Source organism: Coenobita brevimanus, chromosome 23 (genome assembly GCF_032717465.1).
Source record: "Coenobita brevimanus isolate Jiangsu-jjx chromosome 23, ASM3271746v2, whole genome shotgun sequence".
Lineage (NCBI taxonomy): Eukaryota > Metazoa > Arthropoda > Malacostraca > Decapoda > Coenobitidae > Coenobita > Coenobita brevimanus.
The window spans coordinates 22,805,242-22,825,492 of NC_136976.1; the positions used below are offsets into that span (position 1 = coordinate 22,805,242).

The 20,251-nt window shown below is 37.9% G+C and overlaps 5 pseudogenes; 1 reads left to right on the plus strand and 4 right to left on the minus strand.

Annotated features, from left to right (window-relative positions):
- Nucleotides 1-756: 756 nt before the first annotated feature.
- LOC145392659 (NADH-ubiquinone oxidoreductase chain 5 pseudogene) lies at nucleotides 757-2,558 on the plus strand (annotated as a pseudogene).
- A 993-nt stretch (nucleotides 2,559-3,551) lies between these two features.
- Nucleotides 3,552-4,512, minus strand: LOC145392660 (ATP synthase subunit a pseudogene; annotated as a pseudogene).
- A 31-nt stretch (nucleotides 4,513-4,543) lies between these two features.
- On the minus strand, nucleotides 4,544-5,710 carry LOC145392661 (NADH-ubiquinone oxidoreductase chain 2-like; annotated as a pseudogene).
- Nucleotides 5,711-5,749: 39 nt separating this feature from the next.
- Nucleotides 5,750-6,414, minus strand: LOC145392938 (cytochrome c oxidase subunit 2 pseudogene; annotated as a pseudogene).
- Nucleotides 6,415-6,482: 68 nt separating this feature from the next.
- LOC145392663 (cytochrome c oxidase subunit 1 pseudogene) lies at nucleotides 6,483-7,176 on the minus strand (annotated as a pseudogene).
- Between the last annotated feature and the right edge of the window lie 13,075 nt (nucleotides 7,177-20,251).

Here is a 20,251-nt window from a genome sequence, read left to right on the forward strand (position 1 = left end):
CAAAGTAAGCAAAAACCTGAGATGATTATGAGTCGGGCTCACAATTCTAGGAGGATTCTTTGTCAGTATTATCTGTCTACGACATGTAGACATAAAATCTCTTATTGCCTACTCTTCCGTCGCTCACATAAGATTAGTGCTATGTGGACTCTTAAGTTTTGGATGCTGAGGAATAAACGGTGCTGTTGTTGTAATAGTAGGTCATGGTCTATGTTCTTCAGGGCTGTTCTGCCTTGCAAACATAGTATACGAACGAATTGGAAGACGAAGTCTTCTGATCAACAAAAGGCTTATTAAACTTCATGCCAAGAATGGCGCTGTGATGATTCTTACTGAGAATCAGTAACATGGCCGCACCACCTTCCATTAATTTATTAGGAGAAATCAATCTAATTATGAGAATCATTAGCTGAAACAAACTAACTGCTTTAAGAATCAGATTACTATCTTTTTTCAGAGCAGCTTACACCCTTTATCTTTACTCACTTAGACAATATGATGTATTTTCCAGATCTCTTTACTCTTGTTGCTCAGGAAAAGTACGAGAATACTTAGTTTTAAGGCTTCACTGAATTCCCCTAAACATCTTAATTCTAAAAAGAAGCCTAATTATACACAACCTCTAATAACTCTTAATAAACTTCTTTAATCTCACTTTTATATATCCTAACTCTATTCCAACTTAATTCGTTTGGGTAGTTTATTACTAAAACGTTAGTCTGTGGAGCTAAAAAAATAAAGGTTTTATCCTAAACCATGATTTTAAAATTTTTAATACACCTAACAAGAATAGTTTTCCTAATATTTTTCTCTCTAATCTCATTATTCATATCTCTTCTATGTTTATTTGACACAACATGCTACGTTATCGAATGAGAAATCCTAACAATCAACTCATCCTCTATCGTCGCAACATACATTTTCGACTGAATATCCCTAATATTCATAGGATTCGTTATATTCATTTCAGCCATAGTACTTTTTTACAGAGGAAGATACATAGCAGGAGACCCCAGCCTAGATCGATTTACTGTATATACTTAGTTCTAGCTTTCGTTTTATCTATAATTTTCCTAATTATCAGCCCTAACTTAATTAGCATTCTTTTAGGATGAGATGGCCTAGGATTAGTATCCTATGCTCTAGTAATTCACTATCAAAACGAAAAATCCGCAAACGCCGGAATACTAACCGTTTTATCTAATCGAGTTGGAGATGTAACAATCCTTTTAAGAATCGTCTTAATATTCACCGAAGGAGGCTGAAATTTCATTTTCCATGTATTTTACCTAAATGACAATTTCGCACTATTAATAAAAAGACTTATCGTTATAGCAGCAATAACTAAAAGAGCTCAACTGCCATTCTCCGCCTGACTCCCAGCTGCTATAGCCGCCCCAACACCAGTATCAGCACTGGTTCACTCCTCAACCCTTGTTACAGCTGGAGTTTACCTTCTCATCCGATTTAGAGCCGCACTATCCGAAACAATTTTACCAACCCTACTCCTGTTTAGCTCTCTAACAATATTTATATCAGGGCTAGGAGCTAATTTCGAATATGATTTAAAAAAAATTATTGCTCTATCCACCCTTAGTCAACTCGGAGTAATACTGAGGATCCTATCCCTAGGATTCAAAGACCTTGCATTCTTCCATCTTCTTACTCATGCGCTATTCAAAGCTCTTCTATTCATATGTGCCGGAGCCATAATTCATAATGTAAAAGAATACCAAGACATTCGACTCATAGGAAGACTAGTAACTTCCATACCCTTAACCTGTATATGCATAAACCAAGCAAACCTAGCATTATGCGGAACACACTTTCTAGCAGGATTTTACTCTAAAGATCTCATCCAGGAAGTTGCTTTTATAAGATGAATCAATACTGTAATTTTACTCCTTTATATCTTCGCAACTATAATAACAGTATGTTACACTTTCCGCTTAATTTTCTACTCTATAACTGGAGAATTTAACTTAGCTAGATTTAGAAATATTGACGACTCATCCTCCATCATAACTTCTTCTATGCTAGCTCTTAGAAGAGGAGCCATCCTTAGAGGAGCATTACTATCTTGATTAATCTTTCCTGAATCCTACGTTATTTGCCTTTCCCCCCTCATAAAAAATCTAGTATTAACAATCAGAATCCTCGGAGGACTAATAGGCTACCTACTCAACATCATAAACGTAAACTTCAAGTTAAACTCACTAAATTCTTACCCACTAGTAGTATTTTCAGGCTCTTTATGATTCCTACCCTTCCTTTCCACCTTTAACCTATCCAAATCTAGCCTTAGTTTAGGCCAAAACTACTCTAAAATAATCGATAAAGGATGATCCGAAACTGGAGGAGGTCAAGGAATCTTCCAAACATAAATACACTCATCTAAACTTCATCAAATACTTAGTGACAGGAACTTTAAATCCTTTGTAATAATCTTCCTAGTCCTAACCATCATACTTTCATTCTTTAATATTTACTTTTATAATTTATTTATAGAATATCGCGTTGAAGTTGCGAAAGAGGTGAATCCATCTAAAAGTGCCTAGCTTCTAAAAAAAAATATTTAACTTTACAGCGAAAACGTATCGTGTTACACTTACACCATAGAAGCTCTTCTCTTGATAGGAAGGTTACTTCAATTCAATCATTAACAGTGATTAGCCTCTCCTTTGGCTTATCAAAATTAGAGACTACATAGTCAATGCTTAGGCCGAAACTAAGTGCAAAACTTCGCTTTCTAATCTACCTACTTACTTTTATCCTCCTCATCAATAAATAAAAATATAAAGAAACAATCAAACTACATCAACAAAATGCCAATATCATGCAGCGGCCTCAAAACCAAAATGATGAGTTGGAGAAAAATGACACATATAAAGACGTTACAAACATACCATAAAAAAAAGTGGTACCAATAATTACATGGAAACCATGAAAACCTGTCGCTACAAAAAAACAAGATCCAAAAACCGAATCAGCAATAGTAAACGGAGCTTACTCAAAAGCCTGAAGAGCTGTAAAATAAACACCTAAAAATACAGTAATAATACTCTGAAGAGCCTCGTTATGATTAGACCCTATAATCGCATGATGAGCTCAAGTTACTGTAGCCCCTGAGGACAAGAGAATAATAGTATTCAAAAGAGGAATTTGAAATGGATTAAACGGAACAATTCCCTTAGGCGGCCAAGTTATACCAATCTCCACAGCAGGCGCCAGCCTCCTATGAAAAAAAGCCCCAAAAAACGAAAAAAAGAAGAACACTTCTGATACAATAAACAAAATTATTCCCTACCGTAATCCAGCAACCACAACTCTAGTATGTAATCCCTGATAAGTTCTTTCATGTACTACATCTCGTCACCACTGAATTATAGTCAATATAACAGCGACAAACCTCAAAACAAGAATATCCATATTAAAATGATGAAATCACTTAACTAACCCAGTAGTCAATATTATTGCTCTAATCGATCCAGTTAAAGGCCACGGTCTTATTTCTACCAAATGATAAGCATGATGTCCATGTGATGATGCCATTAGTTAATTTCTCTTGCAAACAAAGTTCTCAAACGGCAAAAACATAAGATTGAATAACTACGACAGCAAATTCAAGCAAAAGAAGTAAAACCTGAGCAACAAATAAAAGAATTAAAAAATAAGAAGTCAATGAACGACCAGTTCCCCCTAAAAGAGTCAGCAACAAATGACCAGCCATCATATTAGCCATTACCCGAACCGCCAAAGTCCCAGGTCGAATAATATTTCTAATACTTTCAATTAATTCCATAAAGGGTATTAATACTACAGGCGTCCCCTGAGGGACTACATGAGCAAACATATGCTGAGTATGATTAAACGAACCATAATTTATAAAAGTTAACCAAAGAGGAAGAGCTAACCCCAGAGTCATAAGTAAATGCCTAGATCTAGTAAAAACATAAGGCAAGAGACCTAAAAAATTATTAAAAACAATAAACGAAAATAAAGACGCAAAAATAATAGTTCTCCTCTGTTGTCTCGACCCAAGAATATTCTTAAACTCCTGATGCAAAGCCATATTTAACTTATTCCACACAACAGATCACCGAGAAGGAGAAACCCAATAAATATAAGGCAAAAATATCAACCTCCCAAAAGTAGAAAGTCAATTTAATTCCAACTCCATCAGACCAGAGGAAGGCTCAAAAATAGAAAACAACCTTGCTATCACTTTCAAATCTTTTCTACAATATTAATCTCCCCCTCTCTTAATTCAATTTTTTTGGAACTCTAATATAATAATTCATTACAATAAAAGCAACAAATGTAATTAAAAACATAATAACTAAATTCAGCCATAAAATAGGAGCCATCTGAGGGATCAGATGATATCCTCGCAGGATAACTTAAGTTTGACAAACTTACATTATTCTTTAACTAATCAACCAAACAATTATAATCATAAACGGAATTAAAAGTCCAAAAAAATTAACAAACATACAATATGGCATCAACCATTTAAACCCCTGCTGACCTACAAAAGAAATTACTAACTTAGGAATTCTAAGAGTTAAAGACATAATTGATACTCGAAGATAAAAATACAAAGTTACAAGAGCAGATCCAAGAAGCACAACTAATAAAACAAAATTACCTGCTCTCGCCAACTCTTGAATAACTAACCACTTCGGAACAAAACCAGTGAAAGGAGGAAGACCTCCTAGCGACAACAAAGAAAAAAAATATTAACATCTTTACCTCAACAGAAAAATTGTAAGTCAAAAGATGATTAAAATGGGAAGCTTGCTTATAATGAAAAAGAACAACGACAGATAAAGAAATCAAAGAATAAAACAAAAAATAAACACCTATAGTCACCTCTCTTACCAAAATAGAAGAAAGCATCCAACCAATATGATTAATCGAAGAAAAAGCCAGCACCTTACGCAAAGAAGTCTGATTGATACCACCCACCGCACTTACAACAGCCGATAACATTCTAGCCACAGAAAAATACGTCTCCATTATCCTCACTTTAGCCAAGTAACATAATAAAAAACAAAGGAGCAATTTTTTGAATCCTCATTAAAATTATAGCCTGAGGCCAAAGCAAACCCCCCATAACCTAAGGAAATAAAAAATGAAAGGGGGCACCTCCTAAGTTTAAAATCAAAGCACAAAATAAAATAACAGAAACAACCCTAAAATAGATCAACATAAAAGAAGCCGAAAAAATAATTAAAGAAGACCCCAAACTTTGAATTAAAAAATACTTTAAAGCCGCCTCTGAAGAATACTGATTACTTTTAGTAATTATAAGAGGAATAAACGACAACAAGTTCAACTCCAATCCAACTCAAGCCCTAAATCATGAACAAGATGAAAGGGAGAAAGCAAAGTTTCCGAAACCAAGGTAGAAAAAAACACTAAATTAGGAAAAGAAAAATAAATTCAAAAGAGAAAATTCTTTAATTAAATACAAATTAATTACTTATTTCTTTTGTGAGGTATAGGTAATATCTAAAATACAAAATTGACATTATCAGCGTCAACCTCCCTAAGAACTATACCACTCCTAAACCCTTAAAAAGAGGGAATCATGCCCATAAATGGGGTATGAACCCATCAGCTTCACCTTAGCTTATCTTTTTAACCACTCACCAGAAGTAATTATACTATAATAGGTTTAAAAGACCCACACTTAAACTTCAGTCATCTGGTGAAATTTAACCTATGCCTCATCAGAAGATGTAACTCATGACAACAAAGACTTAACAGAAACTCTCTCTACTACAAAAGGCATAAAACTATGGTTAGCACCACAATTTTCCGGACACTGACCATAAACCAAACCAGGACGAGAAATTAAAAACCTAATTTGATTTAAACGACCAGGAATAGCGTCAACTTTCACCCCCAAAACAGGAACCGTTCAAGGATGAATAACGTCCGCTGCCCTTACCAACACTCGAATCTGAGTATTGAAGGGTAACACAGCCCGATTATCAACATCTAAAAGTCGAAATCCAGCTTCCCCTAACTCCTCAGTAGGAACCATAAACGAATCAAACTCTAACTGAGAAAAATCTGAATACTCATAACTTCAATATCACTGATGCCCAATAGACTTTAAAGTTACACTTGGATTGTTAACTTCATCTAACAAATAAAGAAGTCCCAGAGAAGGTAAAGCAATAAAAATCAAAATCAAAGCAGGGAGAACAGTCAAAATCACCTCAATCGTTTGATTTTCTAACAAAAAACGATTAATAGACCTATTAAAAAACAACCTAGATAATATATACCCTACAAGAGTTGTAATAAGAATCAAAACTACTATCGCATAATCATGAAAAATAATTAATTCTCCATAAGAGGTGAAGCCCTGTCTTGCAATCTCATATACCCTCAAGTTGCCATTAATTAATTCTAAAAGAGAATAATATTCTCATTCATAGGTCCTAAGCCTAGTGCATTTATCTGCCATTTTAGAAATTAGAAACTAAAGGAATTTCCATATATCTGTGATCCGCAGGAGGATATGCATGCTTTCACTCAATAGAAGTAGGAAAATATAATGAAAACACAACAACACGGTAAGACACCAACCTTTCTCAAATAATGATAATAAACCCCAATACAGCTACTAAAGAAATCATAGATCCAAGAGATGACAAAACATTTCAAGCTGTATAAGCATCAGGATAATCAGAATACCGTCGGGGCATCCCATTCAACACTAAGAAATGCTGAGGGAAAATAATATTAACTCCCAAAAACATAGTACAAAAATGAATCTTCAACCACTTAGGATTTAACGCCAATCCGGTAACCAAAGGATATCAATGCGCCAACCCAGCAAAAATTCCAAAAACAGCACCCATCGAGAGCACATAACGAAAATGCGCTACAACATAATAAGTGTCATGTAAAATAATATCAACTGAAGAATTAGCCAACACAACGCCCGTTAATCCTCCTACTGTAAATAAAAAAATAAATCCTAATCCTCAACACATAGAAGGTCTATAATTAATCTGTGTCCTATGAAGAGTTCCTAACCATCTAAAAATCTTAATTCCAGTAGGAACCGCAATAATTATTGTTGCCGATGTAAAATATGTTCGAGTGTCTACATCCATCCCCACAGTAAACATACGATGAACTCACACTACAAAACCAAGAATCCCAATAGCTAACAGCATAAATCATACCTAACCTTCCAAAAGCCTCTTTTTTTTCCCGACTCCTGACTAACAATATGTGAAATTATCCCAAACGCAGGTAAAATCAAAATATAAACCTCAGGATGTCCAAAAAAACAAAATAAATGCTGATAAAGACCCGGATCCCCTCCTCCAGCTGGATCAAAGAAAGAAGTGATCAAATTACAATCTGTTAATAACATAGTAATAGCACAGCTAAAACAAACAGAGAAATTAAAAGCAAAATAGCCGTGATAAACACTGACCAAGCAAACAAAGGCATACGATCCATCGTCATCCCTCGCGGACGCATATTAATAACAGTAGTCATAAAATTAATAGCACCCTAAATAGAAGAAACCCCAGCCAAATGTAAAGAAAAAATTCCCAAATCAACAGACGCCCCAGCATGAGCAATAGCTGTAGACAATGGAGGATACACAGTTCAACCCGTTCCGACCCCACTCTCTACTATCGCTCTCATTAAAAGCAAAGTTAACGAAGGAGGCAACAATCAAAACCTCATATTATTTATACGAGGAAATGCCACATCCGGCACACCTAGCATTAAAGGAACCAATCAATTTCCAAAACCACCAATTATTATAGGCATAACTATAAAGAAAATTATAATGAAAGCATGAGCAGTTACTATTACATTATAAATCTGATCATCCCCAATCAACCTTCCCGGCTGACCCAACTCAGCCCAAATTACTAACCTCAAAGAAGTTCCAACTATTCCAGCCCAAGCTCCTAAGACAAAATATAAAGTTCCAATATCCTTATGATCTGTTGAGAAAAACCACCGTTGCATCAAAATCTCATAGTGGAATTGTTAAGACGTTAGATTGCAAATCTAAAAATGTGAGTATTCACTGAGATTTAACGTATATGTTAGTGTACAAGCACGAGAAGTTTTGATCGTCCAAGATAAGGTGAAATTCCCTACCATATATTCTATCAACCCAAGATTTTAAGTTAAACTAAAAGCCTTCAAAGCTTTCAATAAAAGTAAGAACCTTTTAAACCTTGCAAATTAATGAAGGAGCAACTAACTCACCTTTAGATTTACAGTCTAATACCTTCAAATTTCGGCCACTTCATTCTAAAATGGCAGATAAATGCCTAAGATTTAAGCTCTTATCATGGAAATTCGATTTCCGTTTAGAATCTAAGTTTTTTTTTTAGTATATTCAGTATACGTGACTTCCAATCACGAGGACTAGAAACTTCTAGAAAAAACAATGATCATTCTATCATTTATTACAATTCTAACTTTTTTAATCAGATGTGCCGTTATAGTCCTAGCTTCCATCCTAGCTAAAAAAAAAAAAAAACAATCATAGATCGAGAAAAAAACTCACCATATGAATGTAGATTTGACCCCAAAGGATCTGCCCACTTACCGTTTTCCTTACGATTTTTCTTAATTGCTGTTATCTTCCTAATTTTCGACGTAGAAATCACCCTAATCCTCCCAGTCGCTTATATCCTAGAAATTTCTAATGTCTATTCCTGAAGAATAGTAGGCCTATTCTTCATTCTAATCCTCCTCCTGGGTCTTTACTACAAATGAGCCCAGGGAGCCCTTGAATGAAGATAACCTACCAACCTCAAACAATAGGCTACAGTTTAATAAAACATTTTGATTTGCACTCAAAAGATGTCTCCCAAGACTAGCTTAACTAGAGATTTAGGCCAGAAGAGAGACTTGTAATCTCTACTTAAAGCGGTTAAACTCCGTTTACTTCTCTTGTACAAAATTATTAGCTTCACGTGAATGAGTATTTACAAGCCTCCAATATAAAACACCCCCCCCCACTTTAATTTTTCATAAAAAGTAAAATTCTTAATATAGTAAACACACCTTCAAATTTTACCCTGGTTATACTATTATATATCAAATCGCCTTATGTACTAACTTATACAAAAACTTAAAGACAATATAGAGCGATAGCCATATACAACTGTAATCGAGCTGGGCTAAGAACACTCCGTTATCGGTCCTGCTATCTCACATATAACATATACACAATCCTGGGTCAAATCCCCATACACATCGAATGAGATCAGGTCCTTATATAGAAGGGTTCTATGCGGTCATATCTGTTTCACCTAGTTCACTCACTCATTTTAACTGTGGTTTTCTTTTGTCCCACGTACCCTTCTTAATTCACCTGCCCTACTCACAATTCATCCTCACCTTTCCACTTATGCCTGTTTGACTTCCCGACTTTTTAAAACATTCTTGATCATCTTATACAGATCGTTTACCTTCGTGCAGCTGGATTCCCTTAATTAAACGAGCAGAATAAGATATTACTACGCAGTTTCGTCAGTTGCAGAGCACTTTTTTTCGATTTTACCATCATATAGCGTCAGTTTCTTGCTTCACCTCACCATTCAAGATGAAGAGAAGGTTATCATACGTCAGGTAAAAATGGACGTAGGAAAAATTTAACACACCTCATTTCAGGCTCATCTGTCTTTACCATTTTCTTACCAGAATTATGAATATTGACAGCAGTATTATTAACTCTTCTCCGTAAACTGGTCGTATGTCGTCGTCTTCCTCTTCTTCTTTCTTTTTCATCTTCTTTCTTTTTCTTCTTCTTCTTCTTCTTCTTCCCCATCATCTCCTTCTTCGTCTTCTTGTTCTTTTTCTTGTTCTTGTTCTTGTTCTTCTTCTTCTTCCTTTTCTCCTTCTTCCTTCTTTTTTTCTTTCTTCTATTTTTCGTCGTTTGTGTTTGATAAGGCTGATGCTAGACCATCTTGTTCAGCTGAAAACTCACAGTAGTAAAGTGATGATGATGACAAGTAATGCTGATAGGTAATACTTATTGGCGTGTGTGTGTGTGTGTGTGTGTGTGTGTGTGTGTGTGTGCCGAGATTCTCCAGCAAGACCATAGAACCGATGCCTCTTATTGTCAATTTACAGTTGTTACATTCAGCTTAAAATTAATTTCAACAAAGCAATGTTGCACATCATGGTCAGTTTATCTTTTATTCATAATTTCTTAATTGTCTCCTTCATATGAACGGGACTGACTTTTTAGGTTAGCGAGGACGATTTTATTGTGCTAATCAAAATCGTACCATAATAATTATATGGCAGCAGTTTGCCCTGCCAAATGATTTTTTCTGTTAATATCCTGAGTAAAATTTTACGTGTGTATATTGTCCAGGAAGTATTTAAGGACCCAAAGTAAGCCTGATGATATAATTACAAGGAAGTTTTATTTATTTAGGTTGCTTTAATTTACTAAAAAATAATGAGCGGTGCTGGAAAGCGACGCCTTCACGTGGTGTCACCGAAAAAAACTAGCAACTCATCGCCGCCCAGTTACACAAATGTCTCTTAACTCTCTCCCCAGTCTCCAAGGAGGTGGGTGGTTGGCTGCAGAAGAAGGGCAACTTCAGCCCGCATTCCATCAGGTGAGCATGAGGCCGCAACAATATATATATATATATATATATATATATATATATATATATATATATATATTTATATATATATATATATATATATATATATATATATATATATATATATATATATATATATATATATATATATATATTGATAGCAGAACAGAGGAAGGAAAAACAAATGAATAAAAAAAAATATTGAAGTGGACGCTGAGTGATGAGAGGTACTTAACTTTGTCCTGGTCGGGAGTTCAAGTGTTCTGTTCCAGCCAGCGTTTGGAGTATGCATAGGGGCCTGAGAGTGCTAATGCTGTCACCATCAATCCTCTCATGGTCGGGACAGCGCTCAATATGCTGTTCCATCTAACGTCAGAAAATTTTGTTTAGCGTCAGCGAGGCGTGGTAACATGAAAGTGTTATTATTACTAATGTCACGGTTAACATTAGTAACCTCTTTCTATGCTTTGGTATTAATTCTGTTCTCGCTGCCTCCAAAAGATTCTGTTCAGCTTAGGGTGCAGTTTTCTAACTGGAGGAATTTGAAACAGTCTTCATTAACTCCGTCACTAGCAGAGGGCCCTCCTGACATGAACGAATATCGTTCTGCAGAAGCAGGAATCGTTATATCATAGTAGTAAAGGAATGATGGAATAACCCCAGGGAACACTGTTCAGTTTATGGAGGGACTCCCTGAAATGAAGAAATATTATATAGCTTTCATTTGTGGCTACCAGGATGCTCATTTAAGTTGAATGAAACAGTCGTTTCGCAGGGAAAATAAAACGAAAAGTACGACATCGCAATGGACGTAATAAAAAAATGAGCAAGGTATTGCTTAGTTGCCACAGAACGTTGGCGCTGTTCACCCGAACTAAAGAAATAAGATCAGGATGATTTTTGCATCAAACCTCCTCTTTCTCCCCCCCCCCCTTCCCCCTCCGCCATTCGCCCCCTTCTCTCCTTCCCCCCTCCTCCACCTATACTTTACTAGTAAAGTCCTCTTTGTGAGCGAATGACTAGCGAGCGAGCGCCATGTTATCAGTTTCCTTCTGATATAAAATTATAGGTGGAATCTATGATATGTAATTGAGAGTTATGACGGAAAATATTTTTTAATCTGATGTCGTAATTGAGTTATTCACTGATTAAAGCCGAACACTCCCTTGGAAAACTCTAGATTCCAGGGGGTTCCCGCGACTTTATGGTTGAGTTTTTAGTTGACAGCAAAATTTATTGAATGAATGTATTACATCCAGGAAGACATTCAACTCTGCTTCACATAAGAGTAAGGTTATTTGCTTCTGCTTAGTGTGACGGTTGTGTCGGGCCGGGCTGCTCAATTCCAAACTGGCTTGCTCGTAATGGCAGCAATGGTTTTATTACTAACCCGTGTCAAATATAAAGCGTTGTGATGGTGTATTTAATTATGGGTAATGAGCTGCACTGCTGGTTCTGTGCTGACAATTTGTAATGTTACGGGGAATATTTAATAGCGTGTTTGAGTTTTCCGGTGAAACAGTAATTAATTACGTACGTTGTATAAAACATTGCCCGAAGTACATTCTGCCACTGTGATTTCCCGGTAAACAGCATTAGGCTTTATGACTCACTGCAGCGGAATGGAATGTTTATTTATTTATTATTATTTATTATATTTTTTATGTATCAGACTCTAGGCAGGGGCTTCCCAGTCTGTTCCCTGAGGTCCAGCATTCCTCGTAAATTCCCTACACCTCCGCATTTCCTTTTAATATGTCCTACTCTGGGCAAAGGCTTCAGGGCTGTCCCAAGGCCTAGTAGTTCTACACACCTCCACATGTCACCAATTCGGCGCTAACACCCATCGTCCACTCTGAATACGTGCTAGGGCTGTCTCATTCAGAACTGGTGTATTAGTACTAGGGAGGGGTGTTTCTACATGTCGTCGGGCTTTCTGGTGGATCAGTATTGTCTGGTATGGCGGAACTCAAATCTTTAAACTCCTCCCTGCCCCAGCCGGGATTCGAAACTTGGGTCCATTGAGAGTGAAGGTTACTTCTCTACCAACTTAACCACCGCCTCCCTAGTGTATATCAGAGCTGTCTTGACCATGAAGGGGTTAGTGGTACAAGTATCAACACACACGGTCCTATGACTCATTCTCTGATTAATAAAATCGTCTGACGTGACATGGACTACAGTAGACAGGGGAGGTGTTACAACCATGAGAGAGTTTGTGCGCCATGACTCATTTGGCATATATATATATATATATATATATATATATATATATATATATATATATATATATATATATATATATATATATGTATGTATGTATGTATGTGTGTGTGTGTGTGTGTGTGTGTGTGTGTGTGTGTGTGTGAGAGAGAGAGAGAGAGAGAGAGAGAGAGAGAGAGAGAGAGAGAGAGAGAGAGAGAATTTTTAGGGTGAAGCTTTGCAGGAGTGTGACAGAGAAGACCTTGTTTGCACCACTCTTTATAACTCCCCGGCGCGAGGAGCAAAGCCCCGCCCTTGAATCCTAGTTATTCTTGCTTCCGTCTAGCCCACACAGTGCTGCCAACCCGCTTTGAATACTTGATTGCTGGGCTGGTTTATCCAACATCACAATACTTTGGCACTTCAGTGGTCACTGCTCCTCTGAATTGTCTGCTTGCATCCTTCCACCCGTCTAGCAACAAAATCTCATCCCTTTTCTGTGCAACTCTCTAATGCAAGAGTTAACCGTTACTTCCAGTCCTTCATTTATGCAACAGGTCAACTCTGGAAATGTCTGCCTCTGTCTGTATTTCCTACTTTCTATAATCTCCAGTCTTTCAAACGCAGTGTGTCCAGGTATCTCGAAATGAACGGATCTTGAATTTGGCTCTTTTTTGTATGGTTGTTGTTTTTTCTTGGAAGAAACGGTTTGGGGGCTCCTGGCCTTTGGTTCCTTCTTTCTTGCGTAAAAAAAAAAAATCGGAACCCTCGCTATTAACATTGCCACTACCACCAAATTCACCACATCGTCACAGTTACCGTCAACATCACAACCACTGTCATCTCTTCCGCTGCCATTTTTTCCCCTCTGTATTTTAGTAAAATATGGAAAAGCTACTGAATGGAGTGGAGCCCAATGTGAAATGGTGACTGAGAACCATCAGAAGAAAAACTAAAAAAATTTTACCAAAAAGGTTATAGGCTATAGGTCAAGGGCAAGGTTAATTCGTGCATTGTTGATCCGAATTAGGCAAAATTTGATGGAAGGATTAAGGACGAATTGATTCGATTTTGAGGACAATTTATTAAGGGTAAGGGTCATAAGGCAAGGTTAACGATTCGTACCCGTACCTCAATGAGTTTTTATTCGATCTAAGCCAAACTTGGTTGGAGGATTTAAGTTCATCAGAGGATTAATTACTTGGTCTTGAGAAGAACAGACAAAAGTTCAAGGCTAAAGGGTTAGTTCAACCTACCGTACATACTTTTGTCCAGTTTAAACCAAACTTGTGGAGAGGTTGAGGGTTAGGCAAGGCTGAACAATTCAGACTTGAAAACAGTCTGTCGAAGATCAAGGTCGCAGAGAAAGATCAAAGTTTCGGACTCTGCCAGATTTTAGAAATTGAAGGTTGTACTCTGGTGCTCCTTGTTTGATTAATTTTTCTACCTCATCTTTTTTATATTCTCTATTTAACTCTTTATCTCTCAATATCTGTCTATATATCTGTCTGTCTGTATGACTGAATCTCTCTCTCTCTCTCTCCCTCTCTCTCTCTCTCTCTCTCTCTCTCTCTCTCTCTCACACACACACACACACACACACACACACACACACACACACACACACACACACACACACACACTTCTGACGCCTCTTTTCACCCCGTAAATGGGTAACACGACTCACCCTAAGGTGTCACCTACTTCTCTTTCACCCATCCCTCCTCCCCTCCATAACATGTCTCCTTCCTCCCAGTACTCCCCTTAAAAGCATGCATTGCATCTCCTAAAAGCCTCCTCTTCGTCCTCCTTTAGATCGTCCGCCTTAACGCCTTCGGTAAAGTAAGGTGTTTCTGCAGTATAATCTTGCCACCCTCTGGCGATTTTATTCAGGTTAAGAAATTTTTCGATCTCGACAAGTTAGATTAAGTTTTCATTAAAGCCACTGGCACCACAGTTCCCTCCCAGGATGTGTGAAATCGTTTGGTGGTTAAGTCCCGGAACCTCATTATCCTTACAGTAGGAGGCATTTTGGGGGTTGACTTTGAGTAAATAATGCTGTATCAATGTAGATCCTGTTTTCAACCGCTACGAAGTTACATCAATGAATAACCTTATCGAAAAAAATGTTCTCCTGCATAATTCGCGTATAAGGTAATCTGTATTTAACTCCATAATGGTTGAGAATTGTGGCCATGGTGATATCTCATTCACATTCAGCAACTGTACAATCATAGCCTGAAGATTCTACGTCAAGTCACGGAACATCGTGTGTGATTATATATATATATATATATATATATATATATATATATATATATATATATATATATATATATATATATATATATATACACACATTATATAACCATAAGTTTCAGAAATAACTCTTAAGCCTAATAAAGTTGTCGCAACGTCGGAAGAATGAAACAGAGGTCACTGGAGTGAAATGCTTGATAGAGATTTTTCTACCGTTACAACTTATTAGTTCAGGGTAGAATGTGACAGTAATTCATGCTTAGCATCATATACTTGTGTAAATTCCTTCTTACAGCTTAACATTCAAAATGGTGACATGAAAATCTCTGGCCAGTTTAAAGTGTACAAATTATTTATAGCAGCATCATTCTCACCTTCATGAAAATGTCTCCTACTCGATTATTTGAAAATTCGCTCAGTATCTTCACTACAGTGACGTCTTTTCATATTCCATACTTAACCACCTCACACGATATCGGTGCAGGAGAGATTTTCCAGACTGGATTGGTTAGTTATAGCCATTACAACCACAGATTCTAAGCAAGACGAATATAATCTGAAGATAGCAAAAACTGATATTATCGTACTGAAAGGGCCAACCATTTCAAGGAATGAACAGATCTGTACTGCTTTATCTTTGCCACTGCAAGGAGATTTTAATCAGCTAAAAGGATTTCTCTAAGGATTCAGTACAGTTTCAATAAGTTTGGTTGTTTTTTATAATCAGTTCAAGACAATGATAACATACTTTAGCTGTCTTCAGACGATCATATTCATTTTTGATTCTTCTCAAAGTGGGAGTCAGTCACAACATTCACCAGACCATTAACCACGAGAGGGGTCTCCTAAGCGAATAAAATCGTCCACTGGTAGCCAGAATGGCTAGGCTGTTCAGTGCACAAATTTAATGAGAGAGTGACCACTCTCTCTTCCTTGAGCGGTAGGTGGTGGTCAAAGGGAAGGTGATAGTTATGTGATTAGACAAGTGATATGCTGTCCAAAATAGGCGAGTTCCATCCCAGGATAGAGGAGGGAACTGTCTGATTACCTGAATTTATTAATAAATATCCTGGATAGATTAAAAGCACCAGCTGGAGTCAAGGATCTTTATTGTCTTTATTCAGTTTACCCATTCTGTCAGGCAAGGTTGCCAATATTTACAAATACAGGCTTTATTGATGTTCCACAAATGTATGTACGACCGAGAAAAAGCACTAATGGGGACAGATATCCTGCGAGAACTACCAGATGTACCCTTGTGCCATAATTGGATGTGTAATTGCTCCACCTATTGAGTGTGGGAGCTAAAACCTGGACCCTCTCTAGCACCGCCATCACCGAGATTGTCTTGTGGCCTCCTGAAGACGCTGGAACCCTCCCTCTATCTCCCTCCCATCCACTAACATTTTGGAACCCTCCATCCATTTCCCCTAATCTCTCTCTCTCTCTCTCTCTCTCTCTCTCTCTCTCTCTCTCTCTCTCTCTCTCTCTCTCTCTCTCTCTCTCTCATGCAGTGTTGAAGGTTATCAAATCCCAAGTACCTGTAACTCCAAAATAAAATTTTCTTCTTAGTTGCTATACTGCTATCATTCCACCAAACATTTTTCTGTGTCTTTTTCATGCTTGCGCACTCTTCTTCAGAAGCAGCGGTGTTCTTCGACTTTAAAAATGTTGTTTGCTAAGGAATCCATAATATGTAAGAAAAGCAGCAAGGAGGTCGTAGGTGTGAGGGTGGAAGAGAAGATATAGTTCCTGCTCCTCCTCCTTATTCTATCCCTCCTTCTTTCCCCCCTCCTTCCAGGGTCAGGTTGGGTTACATGCCTCCTTCTCCTGTTACGGGACTTTGTGAAACGGTACTGACTGTAGCAAATGTACTAGTGCAAATCACAATGCCAGGCCCGTATTTGGGTGGCTTTATAAGCCATCCAAATACAGGCCATCCAGATACGGGCAGTAGTATATTACTGCCAACTTGTTTAATCACTGACGTATTTTGTGTGTGATTCTTGGTGCCTCCAGACCATTAGGGGAACACTGGGAAACCCATTTGAATTGATGAAGTCTGTTTTGGATATGCGATTTTTACTCATCTTTCCTATTATCTTGCTCTTAAGAATTACTGTTTTGTTTCGCCGTTAGCCTTCTTGTCATTTTCTGTGAATAAAAAAGTTTCATTTGAGTTTTCTGAGTCCGTCTGCCTTCCTCATCTTCTTGCCAATGTTTTCCCTCATTTCTCTTTGACTCCTACAAGTTATCACTAACCCTCATTGTTTCTGTTTCTTGTTTAAATTTTTGATTCTCTGACTACTCTCTTTGTACTTCCACCCAAATTTTATACGTTCTTGAAACTCTCCTCTCGAATATATTATTCTGTTACCCTGCACTGATGGATGAAGTAAACTGTTTCTGATCCAGCGCAGTAAGCTGCTCAGGTAGATGAATTATACCCACATACTAACATATTAAAACTATGTTTATTGTGAGAATGTAACATTTCGGCCCGTCACATCTGGATAGTCCATAGTGGGCCAGCACTAGTGTATCAACACAATATGAAGTTTTAACAGCCAAGGCATAAATTAATAATCCTTCATTAAATAATCATTTTTTCTTCCTACCCTTTGTCACGGGGTTTTTGCGAATTTTAAAAATTTAATAAAGGTTATGTGTTTTGCTTGAAAATAGAAACAACGAATTGACTTGTGAAATCAAGCAGTAAGTGATACTTTATGCCGACTTACTTCGCCGATTCTCTAAGGACGAGAATTTATAAACTTTCTCAACAGTACACAGCAGAGACTAATTACTCATGAGTGCTGTTTGTAGTACTGTTAGCCTCTCGAGAAAGTGACTCCACCCCTGACAATCAATAACTAATACTAATAGTAATAAGCAGGTTCTTGCTGGTGCATTAACTCCTGGTTGGCACAACGGATTTAAGCTTAATACAAAAGGACTGGCCTAAGTACCAGTTATGAATAACGCAAAGCATTTATGCAAACTAGGAGCTGCAAATAGAATAAGCTTAATGTGGAGAAATAAAACATGGGTTTAACTATACATTAAGCTCAAAGGAAAAGAACTGTAAAATTTATTAATTACAATGAAATAAATTTATGTTACATGAGTCTCAAAATGACTTCAAAATAACAAGAAGAATACACTCACTCGCTCACTCAAAAGCTAAACTTAAACAAAGGAAAAACGAAAAGAAATACTGGTCAGTAGAGGGGGGCTAAGCGGAAACTGGGTGTCGGTGTGTAGGACGGACACTGCACACACTAAACCTCTCGCGGATTCACTGTCTAGGTGGAGATTTCAGGAACTCGCTGTACACGAACCTTCTCTCACGACGCTCTAATCCTGACCAAGTTCAAATTATGGAAGGGGGCGAGAGATGGCCGTGTTTGGTTCAACGGTCAATGAAAATAAAGTGAGCAATACACACTCACAATAAATCGCTCAGCGAAGGTGCTAATGTTGTGCACAAGGAAGATCACTTATGAAACAGTGAAAATTGTTCTGAAAACACTCCCGATCGGGTGAATACAACGACGGTTAAACTGAGTGATAAACAGTGGGAAACCACTAGAATTCGTGGTATTCCCACTGATGAAGAATGTGACGAATTTATAAACATGCTCGCACCAATTCATGACATTACGCCCCATCAAAATCAAATTTTTTTTCTTCAGAAAAAAAAAAATTCGATATACATACATATAAATCCTAACTCAGTCACACAAGATTCACACTGTGGTGTGTGTACTACCCTGCTACAGGAGAAAATCACAGTTGCCCATGAGCATAAAAACCTCGTATTTACGTTAATAGAAGCAAGCTTGAGGAAAAAACTCCGAGACGACTGTGGAAAATCCTGCGCTCAGGTCAAACTGAGCGAAAGTTCGCTACATTTAAACTAACAACTAATTGTTATGTAGCGTGATGTATGTAATACACAGCGTAGGTGTGACAGTTGTGGTGTAACTGTGCTTACGTGTAGATTTATGTGAAACAATAGTAAATAATGATGACAAGGCAGAAGAGAAGAGGCGGCAGCATGCGACAGGGATGACCAGCTGATCTGCACGACAATGCTGCACCTGCCAGCTGCACCTGCGAAAGGAATCAAGGTGGAGCATCAAAAGTGTCATTTCTCTCTCTTTCTCCCTAGCATCAGTACTTATGTTTATTATTAACCAGGAAACGTAGTCTTTGGGTTCACAAATCTCTCAGGACCCTTGTAGTTTACTGGTTAACCTAGCATTATTAACCAGGAAACGTGCCAGTTCTTGAATTGCTCAAATTTCTCAGAATGGGCAGTTTTCTGATTAACCTAACATTATTAACCAGGAAACGTGCCAGTTCTTGGATTGCTCAATTCTCTGAGAACGGGCAGTTTACTGGTTAACCTAACTCTACACTTACCATTAATGACAGGAAGCTGAGAATCCCTACGCACTCTTGGGCAGGTCACGTTTTAACACCCACCGTGGGTGTGAACACTCATGTGGATAATGTGCATTCTCCGGGAATCCTCTGAGAGGCCCACAGCTCAAGACGTTCCACAAGGTAATTCATACACAGCCTCGGATTGTCCCTACGGGGTTCTCGAACTTCCCCCTTAACCTACGGTACATAAGTATGTACAGGCCCTGGACACGATGTGTCCTGTGGGGCCAACGGGCGAGATGTCAGGTCTGCACCCACATTACCACTGCCTTGTCTCTCAACTGACTCTGAGATTATGGATGTGGATTCACACGGCACAGGAAGGACATGTTCCTGATTGGTGGTACATCGACACACACTGCAGGAACACACAAAGCTATCTATTTCTCGTCCCATCCCTGGCCAGAAAAAGTCAGCACGGATATGGCCCTGGGTTTTCCTTTGTCCATGTGACCTCCTGAGGGTGAACAATGACCCCATTCTAACACTGCTTGGCGATACTTAGCGGGAGCGACGAACTGCAGTCAAACCTTGCCCTGGGGTGTTCGTGATTCACGGTACAGCCGTCCTTGTTTACGAAGGAACTTGGCTTGACCTCCCCGTGAATACTTTATCGCTCTACACTTTTGTTTCTTCCACACGGCAGCAAGTGTCGGGTCAGAATGTTGTTCTTGAACAACAGCTTGGCTACACATCAGATCTTGCGGCGA